The following is a 13640-nucleotide window of genomic DNA, read 5'->3' on the forward strand; positions in this document are numbered from 1 at the left end:
GAATTTACGAATATCAAAGTTTTCTTAAAAAAGAATATTACTATTTATATTCTTCAAAATGTTTTGGGTCCAGGAGTTAGCATTATTCTCAAATTTTAGCTGAGTCATGCATAAAACACACACACACCAACACACTGAAAAACTTGTTGTTGCCTCTCATTACTTTCCTCTTCCTCTTCTTCTACCCTGTCTTTTAGCACCACTAGGCGGCAGCACAATTAGTGAGAGACATGCACAACACAAAGTGTACGAATTCAGATGAACGTCACATAATGCACCAACGCAGAATTTGCGTTTATACGGAAAATATTTTAAGCAAAATTTTGGTACAGTTACAATTGATAATATTGTCCTTTGACAGGAATTTTGATAAGCAGTATACCATGAATTCTCAAAAGTCTGTCGGCTTGACTTTGACATCCTGGATGACATAGCGTTGAAGTTTTCGTACGAACGATCCTTTGAGTAAATTTTCTATAAAAGAGCTCTTCTTCTCAGGGTTGAAATGATGTATCAAAATACTCTCTTACATTGCTATTGAACATACTACCTTTACATTCAACGAGCTGAAGTAACTGTTCCGCACACGTCCATTCTCTTCTATTTCTTTTCAGGTGTCAGTATTGGGTCACTCAAAGTACCTAAAAGTACCATTGTAGCAGATCAGGGATTACGACATTGACTCATTTATGTAATGTGCCACATTTCACAGCTATATCATGCAGAGATTTTCTTGAATCTATTCCTTAATGTGACTGAAATATGATTCATATATTACAGTGCATGCCTTCTACCTTGTTGATTTCGAACGGATGCAAGGTTCGCAATAATGATTTTTTTCTGCATGAGTCATTCGTAAGGATAATCAAACACCTACTTAGAGGCGCAACAATGGGTCTTGTTACCTTGTTAATGATCTCGTTTATTGTGATAGGGTTATAAAAATGGCGGGATGTATTAGTGGTATAGATAGACCTTTAAACGTTTTCTTTTATATATATGTGAAGAGTAACACCAAAGCATATCACCAAGATAGCTTCCTTGTAACTGATTTTATTGGGAAGAATAAGAGCAAGGTTTTGAGAACCTGAATTTGAGAGCAATGTTTAAATATTATGTCACGATAAAAGCATTATACAATTGCAAACTATATTTAGTTAAATGAAAAAAATTAGAACAAAAATATGTGAATATTATGAATACGTTAATTCAAGGAACGAAATGCTTACTACGTTTATTTCAAGGAAAAAAGAAAAGAATAACGACACAATTAATACCAGTAGAAGAAATACAATAATAAAAATAAGTTATTTAAAAGTCGAAACATGGTGTACCCTTTGCTATAGTTTTAATAAGAATGATAGAATTAAAATAAATATTTAAATTAATTACCTATGATATTTATTTGAAGACTGACTTGTAACGATCTGAAAACTGATTGATCGAAGAAATTGTGAAATTAATGAAATCTTGTCAGATGTTTTATATTTTCCCAAATTTATGAAGTAAAACGACAGCCTGGGAAACAGATATTATCTGACCAGCGAACGAGTGCGGGCGGCTGGTTTTGGAACTAAAATACAAGCAGCAGTGTTTTTAACCGGATTACTTGTAATCAATAAATGTAAAATAAAACCTAAACGTAAATTTTTACTTGTGTTATAAATGTAAAATAAAACCTAAAATAGGCTGGCCTTTTTTTGTTTTACGTTACAGAAGTCAAATAAAGCAATAAATTACAAGAACTTACTTACATTGGTGTCCTTGCTAAAAAGAAAAATGTTCACCTTTGAAATTGTTGGTAGTCACTTCTGTTCTAGAAATTGCAGGCAATAGCTATTCTCCTTTTCTAAAGTTGATTTCTTTTTCTTTTTTTGCAATATACTCTTGCCTTGATTTGACTTCGAACGACCGCCCCACAAACATTCAGCCTGGACCCGCCCCTGGCTCAAGACAGTTTCAAAAGTTATTGAAGTTATTTGCAGAACATCTTAAGTAGCAAGCAAAACAACAACAACAAATACACTCTCCATATTAACTTGTGAACAAACTAGCGAGTCAAACTAACTCACTGAATTGTCAATTGTGCTAGGTTGTTCGTAAATTGATAATTTCCATTCATATATCACTATTCACAATACATCTGTATTATTGGAGGAATGGTTCACTACAATCTCATAACTTACGGCGTTTTTTAATTAAGCGGAGAGAGATTAGGTTATGCATAACATCTAAACTGCAACTTTTAAAAACCGTTGTATACACTGCAGGGGAATATTCTCCGCTCCCATGTTCCACCGCGCTTGCCAAGAAACTGATGTTAACACAACAGCAGCGCCATCGTCCCAAAACCGCACTGCTATCCTGGTCAGGTAATAATGTTGTTAGACAGCATGTGAAGAGGCATTATCCAATAGAGTACAGTATTGTTACCCTAGTTATTGAATGAGGGTCCTTGTGCATGTGCGATGTGCAAACGAGATCTCTGGTGTCGACCGATAGGGTCCGGAGCGCTCACAAACCACCAACACGCATCCGACGACAATCCACCGAATGACGGTCTGGCAAGTGCTATTCGAGAAGCCAATGTCCGGGGCTCAAGGTGGTGTTGATAGTACGGATGCAAATAATACTGATTGCTGATGTAAGAAGAGACATGTACTCGGATGTTGACTGATGTCACTTTGAAGTTTGTTCAAACACCGAACTTTGAAACTTTTATTAAACAAAATCGTCACGTAGAAGCGCCAGTTTGTAAAATATTAAAGTTACCCGATTACCTAGGCTCTTCTGGATCTATCTATGATTCTGTAGGAAAGTTCGAGTATGGTGAATTTTCCTTCAGAAATGTTCAGTAGCCGTCCTACTTATTTATTTTTTACTTGGGTGGACATCCGACGTCTGGTTAGGTTTCCGGGTATGACGTCATCAAAGATGGCGTCTGCTTAATCACAGAAATGTTCATATTTGACTAATATTGGATTGATTTAAATGTAATTTCGTTCTTTTTTTCAGGGTTTCGTATCAGAAGTCCTAGTACGTATGTTTTTACTCATGTATCCCGAGAATTTTCTGGGGTGGTGTAATTCAATAAGGCTGCTGCTTAATTACAAAAATATTCATACTTCAGGCAATATTTTACTTAAATTAGCACATAATTTTGTTATAATTTTTCATTACTGTTAAACAAACGTTCTTGTAATTATTTTCAATTATGGTAGAAATTCGACAAATTTTCTATATATGTTAAAATCATCGAAGAGGCGGGTGCGCAAGCACAGAAATCTTCATATCTCTGATAATATTTTACTAAATAATATGAAAGATTGTTTATTTTTTAAAAAAGGGAACTCTTACAAGGTGACGAATTAAGTACTTTTAACTTAGCTAGACATTCAACCCATTTTCCAGGGATTATGTCATAAAATATAGTTTCTCTTTTGTCGAAGAATTGCATGTTCACCATATCTTTTCAAGAAACAGTTACAGAGTTTAGATGAAATCGTAAATTCAATGTTTCAATATATTTTGCAAAAATGTTAACTCATTTGAAGTGCATCTAACGAAAACACTACTTCCACAATATGCAAAAAATAGTAATCGTTTCCCAAATAACTGTTGAGGTCTATTCTACGTTGCGGAATACACTATATAAGAGGAAACAAGAAGGGTCTAAAACACTATTCACAAATTAATGCCACTATCATTTCATAGTCATGTAGCATCAAGTGCAGGAAAAACCAGGAAAAATAACTGGAACACTTTTGCTTATAGGATGATACAAATTAATAAAGCTCGTGTATATAACACGCAAGAGCTTTTCAGATATGATTTGACTAATAATTCCCTACCCTTCAATGAAAAAGGGTTTATGAGAAAGCTACGAAAAAGCACGTTATTGAAAGAGCTCGAAACATTTTTCAGCATCTCCGATGAATATTTTCTCTCTCAGGTGAATCAGAAAACTTGTAACATTGGGGATGTTATGAATTCTATCTGGAAAGTGATTAAAATTGACTAGAAAACATTTGGCAAAATACTTTCTTCTTACTTTACTTATTAGCTTCTTCGTGGCTAAGCGGTTAGCGTACGCGCATTTGGCGTGGGAGACCCGGGTTCGATTCCCGGCAGGAGGTCATGTGGTTCGGATTCCACGTTAATCAGTAGGTCCGCGTCTCATATAGCCTCGCTGCTGAAAGGACTCAACTCAACTCAACTCAATTACTTTACATATATTCAAACAAACCCGAAGAACTGTGGAAGGTTGTGTTATGTGTTCGGTAACTACCACAAACCAAAAGAACACGACAGAACGCGAAGAAAAATAGTGCTTCTGTTAGAGATACAACTTTCATCCCTGAAAACATTCCATTACCCGTCCAACTCAATAGTGTCTATGGACAGCAGTAACAAACTGATGTTACAAAAGTTTATTGCGAAAATATTGTTATCTTTGTTGATTGTCACTAAACTACACATTTAGTGCCTTGTCTGGTGACGAAAATTAGATTAATTCGACTGTAAATCTGTGCAAAATGGAATGCACGTTAATCATCGGGAAATAAATTGTTTACTATTAGAGGAAGCTGACTTAAGAATGATGATTTATTCTAAGTATGCATCTCAATCTGGGTTCACCAAAATCCCGACATTAGTGCTGACACTAACATAATGGTGTTCGCATTGGTTCATTGGCCTATTCTTCATTAAATGTGTTTACAAGAGAAGTGGGTGCGCACTGGAGTAGGTGATTCCACATGACTTTTGACTGTTCATGCTATTTACCGAAAAATCGGATGAAACTTGTACAAACTGCTTCCAACGATACACTATTTAGTTTGGTACGAAGAAACCAGCTCTTCATTCTGCATCGAGGATATATTTGGGAAATTTTGGAGTGTTGCCTGACTGGGATGATGTAGAAGAAAAGCCTTATAGTAGCAGAAACATATTAGTACAACTGATGAAGAAAGGATCCCATTGCACATCTTCAGCTGAATTCAGGGTTTGTTAGTACCATAATAGAAAAAATGTTAACATTAACGATTTGTCACCTTCAAGCTAGAGTGTTAATGGACGCTAAGATCTTAATTTTATATATACCTTGAACGACACTATATTGATGACGCAATTGTTCGCTTAGACCCTTGCGATTTTGGTTTCGAAATGAGAGAAGAATGTTTGATGTGGAAACAAAATTTATGGCAGTAGTCTAATGATTTTATTGGGGCATGTGCTTATTTGGCATCTACAAATTCTTCATGCATTTGCAAGGAAAAGAAGGTAACATGTTCTTTTTGCAACTGTAGGAGTGTAAAAAAGTCGGATTCAAGTTGTAAAAAGAGTTCTTAGATGAATTCTCAAAAAGGTGGTGGTGATATTCATTGCATACCACAGGACTTGTACAAAATAATCTAGAAGGTTTGCAAAAGTGTAAAAATCGTATCTAGTATGGTGTGGGGCATCCTTTTACGTCCAAAGCAGCTTGAATCCGACGTGGTATGGACGTATACAGCTCCTGAATCGTAAAAGTTTGTACCATTGTTTCTCCAAAACATGTTTCAGTTCCTTAAGGGATGCTTTTGGAGGGTAATGAGACCGAACACGCCTTTCTAGCTCAGACCAAAATGGCTCAATGATTTTCAAATCTGATGATTATGGGACTCAGGGAAGGTATGATAGCTCCTGGTCATGCTCCTCAAACCATGATTTCACCGCTTTTGCACCGTGACAGTGTGCTAAATCATCTTTGTAGATACCATCACCATTAGGGGACAATATTTAGGCCATGGGTAGAACCTGGCCTCATGCGACTTAGCATTCACCATTCCATGAAAGGCTATGGCGGGACCTGCAGAAAACCACGATTATCACAGCCCATACTGTAAGAGAACCGTCCCCGTGCTTTACAGTTGGGAGCAGACAGTCTGTATTATAGGCCTGCGACGGTGTTCTTCATACGTAAACACGACCGGTTGTTGGAAACAAGGTGAAGGTAGATTCATCGGACCACATTATGTGTTTTCGCTGCTTATGAGTCCACGCCTTGTGGTCCTTACACCACTGGATATGCCTATTCGCAGTTACTGCTGTGACTAGGAGTTTCGCGATAGCGGCCCTGCCATGAATTTTCATTTTATGAAGTTCCCATCGCACTCTTTCCGATGGAATCGGGTCCTGTAGGCCGCAATTGAGTTCAGACAATTTTCATCGCAGTGGTCTTCTTTTTAGCTGCTACAATCTGTTTCAATGCCCTCCGGTCCCTATCTGACATGAGTGTATTTCGATAACTATTGTGCTTTGCAGACGGGCTAATTCATATGAAGTGGTCCAAAATTGGTGAAAGTGGTTGCTCGACCATTTCCGAAAATTATAAAAAGTGGAGTGTGATGAAACTTGTGTATGAGAAGATCAATAAAACGAGTCACGTTTTCGGAGGTACAATTGTTCATGAATGGCAGGCATCTTTGTTGTTGGCGGAGTGCCATTTTCTGCAGTTGCAAGAGTTTACGAAAACCACATTTGCTCAGGACTTACTAATCAAAGGAACATGGAACAAAAACGCATGTGTACAGGAGAGACCAAAGTATACGGATAATGTATAATCGTGCGCCCAAATGGAGATTCAGGGCTGCAAACTAATAGATGAAATCACCAGAAAAAGTACAGAAAAACGCACGTTTCATGGGGCTTTATTTTGAAATGGCATAAAGGTAGTGGTTCAGAATTTATGGTGTGAATACTAGATTATGTAAGGATTCTTCAGAAACATTTACAGCTATGATACGACTGTTGTCACAGAGTTATGGGGGTTCGAAAGTTGGAGTTTGTAATTTTTATGGCATTTCAGGGGCTTAATATCTCAGGATGGCAAACTGCTCAAAAATTGCTGCTGCAGCCACAAGGCAGTTCTGTATGTTAATAAACTATTACAGAAAGATCATGACTGATATTACATGGAGAACAAAGTTAGGACAATGTTAAGAAAGCACGAGCTTGACGATGCTAAGTCGGTGAATGAATCACCTTTTGTTATGATGGATGAATATTCATTCTACTTTATCAGTTTGAGGTAACAGGCAGCAGGTGGCAGTGAAATCGCGGCCTAAATCGTTCACGTTGGATCTTCCCATCTCTATTGTTTTTTATCTATGCATTTACCCTCTAAATGTCAGTCAGCCACTCTGAGTATCCGTAAGTCGTTTTGCTACAGCCATAATGGAAGGTTGTTGTGTTGTGCGCTGAAAATGACTTCTCAGTGCTCTGTGGGAAATGCAACTAATGAGGAATGCCATAAATCTACGTATGGTGTTTGTGCAAAGGAACTATATTTCGCACTTACAAACAGAAAGTCAGGAGCTGCTTCGTCTGCGAATTGGTTGTGAACCTGTGACAATGTGCAAGTACCATGAAATAAGATATTTAGAGCAATATAACCACCTGTTCGGTCGTGTGTGTTGTGACCCAATGAACATTCCCAATGACCCAATGAACATGAAGAAGACTGGTGTTCAGTTAATACCAGGGAAAGCACTTTGTCCCAATTGTTACCCCGCAGTGTTTGCATCCAGTACAAGTAACTTGGAAGATCAAAACATAAACAGCGATGTTGAATTTGTTCCGTCAACATCCGTCTTAGCAACTTTAGATTCAGCATGATGTACGTTAGGATTATCGCCACCGTCAAAAATACCAAAAGTCAGTATCGAGAAAAGGAAACGTAAGCTTCAACGCAAAATGGACCAAATGTCACAAGCACTAAGAAGACAATTACAACTTGCCTTCGAGGAAACTATAGAAGATGAAGACGACAGCGTACAAGTGTCCTCCATTTATGAAATCCTGATACGTCAATTAAAAGAGAAATATATCATTGCTACCAATGAAGAAAAAGTGAAAATCTTAAGTTTACTCCCAGCAACATAGCCTCCTAAGAAGATTGCAACTGAATTTAATGTGTCAGAACGTCTTGATAACATTACTAGGAAACTAGTGAGTGAGCAGGGAATTTTACCAGATCTGGGGCACAAGCAGGGAGTATCAGTGTCATCAGAGACAACAGAAAAGGTTTTCCAGTTTTATGAAGACGTTGAATACAACCGTTTGTGTCCAGGCAAGAAAGATTGTAGACCCGTGCAGGACGTGTGAGGGTTCACAAACAGAAACGACTGTTGTTATGTAGCCTGAACGAGCTTTACCTGGCATTCAAACAGAACTATCCAGAATGCACAGATATTCACAGGGCTAAGTTTTGTGCCATGAGACCTAAGTGGTTCATTTTTGCCCGTGCTGTGGGTACCCATAGTGTCTGTGTATGTATGTACTACAAAAATATAAAGTTAATGATTGACGGGGCAAAACTAAACGTTGAATATAATGATCTCCTTGAATTACTCGTATGGGATATTAACAGCAATGCCTGCATGAAGCAAACATGCAAACACTGTCCAGGAAAAGCTGCCCTTCTGTCGATGTTTGATGAGGCCATGGAAAGTGAAGTTTTCCCTGACATTATTCAATATAAGCAATGGGTTACAGTTGATAGGACTGAACTGATTACGGTAGACAAACATGCGAACGAATTTTTTGAAACATTATGTGAGAAACTCGAGGATCTCAAAACACATCACTATATTTCCAAGGTTCAAGCACAATACCTAATATACAAGAAAGACAATCTCAGTGATTCTGATTGTATAGTTTTGGCTGATTTTGCTGAAAACTATACATTCATCATCCAAGATGCAACACAGCCCTATAATTGGGTAAATCATCAAACCACTCTGCATCCGTTTGTCTACTACTACCAACAAGGTGGAGAACAGAAGCACTCTTGTCTCTGTGTACTAAGTGATCATTTAGCGCATAATACTGTGGCAGTTCAAGTGTTTCAGCAACATCTTATCAGTCACATTCGAGAACATTTACCACACGTAGTAAAGATTACATACTTTTCTGATGGTGCGTTCAGCCAGTACAAGAACAAGAAGAAGTCAATCTGTGTCACCATGAAGCAGACTTTGGGCTCGAAGCCGAATGGCATTTCTTTGCTATGTCATACGGATGGTGTTGGTGGTGTGACGAAGAGAGAAATTGCAAGGGCTAGTTTGCAGAGGCCAGTTACTGATAAGATTCTTACACCTTACGATATGTTTCAGTTTTGTTCAGAAAACATCAAGGGTATCACGTATGTCTTTGTTTCCACTGAAGTCGTGTCTCAATATGAAGATGAGCTGAAAGAGCGATTTGCGAGCTACTAGTCCATTCCAGGCACAAGAAGCTTCCATCGTTTTACCCCCATTTCTGAACATACCTTACGATGTTACGTTACATCAACAAGTGACGAACTTCAGGAGTTTCCTGTGCCAAATGTGTGTCCGTAACACACTGAGAACTAATTCTGTTTTTTGTACTGCTTTGCTGCTCGGTCAGTACTAATACACTGAATACCATCGTCACGCACGTGCTTTCTTACCATTGTCCTAACTTTGTTCTCCATGTAATATCAGTCATGATTTTTTGTAATAGTTTACTAACATACAGAACTCCTTTGTGGCTGCAGCAGCAACTTTTAGCAGTTTGCCATCCTGAGATATTAAGCCCCAAAAATGACATAAAAATGACAAACTCCAACTTTCGAACCCCCATAACTCTGTGACAACAGCCGTATCATAGCTGTAAATGTTTCTGAAGAATATGTACATGCCCTAGTATTCACACCATGAATTCTGAACCACTACCTTTATGCCATTCTAAAATACAACCCAATGAAACGTGCATTTTTCTGTACTTTTCTGGTGATTTTATGTATTAGTTTGCAGCCCTGAATCTCCATTTGGGAACACGATTATATACTCTCCGTATACCGTGGTCTCTCCTGTACACATGCGTATTTGTTTTATGTTAATCTGATTAGTAAGTCCTGAGCAACTGTGGTTTTCGTAAACGCTTGCAACTGCAGAAAATGGCATTCCGCCGACAACAAAAATGGCTGCCATTCATGAACAATTGTACCTCCGAAAACGTGACTCATTTTATTGATCTTCTCATACACAGGGTTCATCACACTCCACTTTTTATAATTTTCGGAGATGGTCGAGCAACCTGCTCTGGACCACTTATATGGATTAGCCCAGACGTCGTTTGTCCATAAATTGTGTATGCCCTAGTGACATTGGACACAGTGAAGTAGAAGCTTTCTACTATCGAAAAGTAATACTAATAATTGATTACAAGAGATAGGTCGCCAGCGGCAACGAAAAAAAAAAAAAAAACTACCACAAAAGGAAAATAATTGTGCAATCTGACTAAATAAGAAATGTAAGACAAAATTGATTAGAATGTTCAATTACCTATCTAGGCACTCTAACATCTTAGTGGGTACTCTATAGCTGTTTAAGAAAGTCAAATTGTTATATAAAACTGAATCAATGCTGTTTAAGAAATAATATAATTCTTTTTTTTTAAAATATCATTTTATTATGACAGTCGAAATTCATTAAAATCAGTAAATTCTGCTTTTGCTATTTCATAACAGAAGTTACAGAAATTATGAGTTTATAGATTTCCAAAAGGGAAAAAATAAATGAGATTTTTAAGCATGCACAATTTTCAAGAGATTTAAAATTATTGCAAAATAATGTAGTCGAAACACAGAACAGTTATGTCTTTTGATACAACATTCAAAATTCATAGAATTTGAGTATTATTCAATAGTACAGATAATCATGTGAGCAAGAAGTAAAATTTATACTAATTATAGGTACAGATTTACTTTACACTGGCCATTAAATTATTAACAACACGTTTTATACATACCTTTAGGAAAATTGTCTTACTTCAGGTTGTCATAATTCTTTTCTTTAATAAATTATTCATTTTTCATACATTAAAAAAAACTACATTTTTATTTCACGAAGAAATTCTTCAATTATTCTTATTGTTTCCATAAATACAATTATATCAATAAAATAATCGTATGCCACATATCTTGCAAAATTCATATTTTACCGTTAATCAGAAATAGAAAGAAATGTTATTATTGAAGAATTATTCTGCTATTTTAGATTTGATCAGGAAAAAACACTAAACAAAAGAGAACTGCGATTCGAAACCGTAAGAAATGATTGACTATATGTATTTGCTAAATCATTAACATTTCAGATAATTTGGAATAAGATACTGATTTGAAATCAAACGACATGCAAAAATCAGCTAGTAAATACTCATGCTCTTAAGATATATTTTACAGAAAATTTTGAAATAACCAAGATCTCTCTGTTTCACATTGCTTGTTAGGTTAGTTTAACTAATCGAAAACATACTGCAAAATTCGTACTACAGAATTAATCCGATATACTATTACGAAATATGCAGGTAATCGGTATTAGGTTTGAAAGCGGGAGGCTGTAAATTTCCTTACACGAGGATTGTGTTCACTACGTAAATATCAGGAAAAAATATTGTAAATGTATTTTTCATATTTGAAGAAAAGTATACTCTCAACACCACCGATAATTATCAGCCATTAAAATGCAATCAAATAACTTCTTACTATCAATGCTTATATTGTTATATTCTTACCGCTAAAGATGGATCATACATAGAACACTCAGTCACTTAGTTTCTCTCATCATAATGTATAAATTGTCAAATACTAGGCAATAACTTATGCCTAAAACAAGGAAACACTTCTTCAACACGTTCATATATTTATTTATATCAAAGTCGAAGCTAAAATGGAAAAATTTTAATTTTTCACATACCGTTAAAACTTAAGTGTCTGATCCATTTAAAATCTGCTAAAGTTATTCGTAATCCTAAACGCAATATTTACTAATTCTGGTGCTAAAAGGAATACAACTGTATAAACAAGGGAACGCCCACTGCAACATATGGAGTATAGTTAAATAAATAATTTCATATTTAATTTAATTCGAGAGGTTGATTTAGCTGTTATAAATAAAAATTAGTTTCGAAATTATATAAATAATTCATTCAAGATAGGGAAAATTGATTAGTCTGCAAAAAATTTGGTAAATTAAATCTAAATGAATTTGAATTGATTGTATTCCTACTTCTGGCATGGTATTAAATCACATGACGTCATCATAACAGGAAAAATATAAAAAATATTTTAAATAATATAAAACTAAATAGTAAGAACAATTGTGGAAAAACGAATAACCATGAGGTTAGCCACAACAGCGCCTATCGATACACTCATAATGTTCCCCACTGTTACCACTGAAGCTCCTACCAGACAGGCACCAACGATCTCTTTGGAACTCTGTCATTTCACCCGTTTTGCCGCACCACTTTCACACCACGACACTCACAGGTGAACTGGTTACTCCTGACGGAAGAAGAAGGCCCACATTAGGGTGGAGTAAAAAGAGTCATTTTTCTTTCTCCGGAAACGGGTACCCTTCAATTACTGTGTATGAGACCTAGTAACAATTCTGTAAAATATTTAATTTTTACGACGTCATCTTGAGTCTGCGCATTTGGCTTAAAGTTTGTAAATTTTTGAATTTTTTAACATTTTTACAACTTTTTAAACAACTTGAAACAAAAAAAAAAGCCTGACGGGTAGTCATTAAATAGTAGAACAAGGCCTTAAATATACACATGATTTTTTAAAACATTTTAAGGTGGTGGTTTCAGTCTGCACATTAGACCTAAAAATCGCCAAATTGTCCGCAATTTCCGATATTTTTAACGTTTTATAATTTCTGATATGCTCTTATAATGATATCAAAACTTGTTTATATAGCTTTCGTTAATCAATTTTGCATTGTGCAACTCTTTTCTAGTTCATATTAAACTACCAGGACTCACCACGGGGAGGTGGTTTCACTTACAAGGGAACCTTCCGAAAATGATAGTTGCAGTGAAAGATGTGACCTATACCAATTGAAAGAGCTGTAACAGAGATGTTCATTCCCAAAAAATTAGCTGCCCATAGCAATAGGTTCAAGAAATATAAGGGGTGGAAGTTCGGGAAATAGCAAGGTTGGACAAGGGGGGGAAAGTGCAAATTCCGCATAAAAGGGGGGGCACGGCAAAATACAATGCTGACCAGTGATGTATAGAAAGAGACTTGCCAACAATAGGGAACAAATGAAGGCCACCAGTGGGGTTAACAGTGTTGCCAACTGCAATGAAAAGTACATGTTTTGTAAAGAGCACTATATGAAGTGAGTGCAATATTCAGTGTCAATCTGTCATGTAGAACATAAGATTTGACATGTATAATCAGTGGTATGACGTGTATAATCAGTATAATCAGTGGTACAAAAGAGAATAGAAATAAACAGAAGTACGAAAAATACGGAAAAGACGGAGTTGGTCATAATTCGCCACATTTGATCACGAGCTGTGCATATTAGAATGAACAAAACAAGAAAGCACTAACTATGCAGGAAACCGACGTATTTAGAGTCGAAAAGAAAAACGAGTTCCAAAGTTGGCAGCACTGGCCATGAAAATCCAGACAATTCTAATATAGTTAGGCCACTCGCTTCACAAAAAGAAATTTTCGGCAACAGGCATTAGCCTTCGCATCATTTGTACATGCTCGTCCACATTGTACGTGCAATTGTTCGATGAGACAATCGTCCAAACAGAAGATATATTTG

Source organism: Thermobia domestica, chromosome 7 (assembly GCF_964235325.1).
Source record: "Thermobia domestica chromosome 7, izTheDome1.hap1.1, whole genome shotgun sequence".
In the NCBI taxonomy this organism is placed as follows: domain Eukaryota; kingdom Metazoa; phylum Arthropoda; class Insecta; order Zygentoma; family Lepismatidae; genus Thermobia; species Thermobia domestica.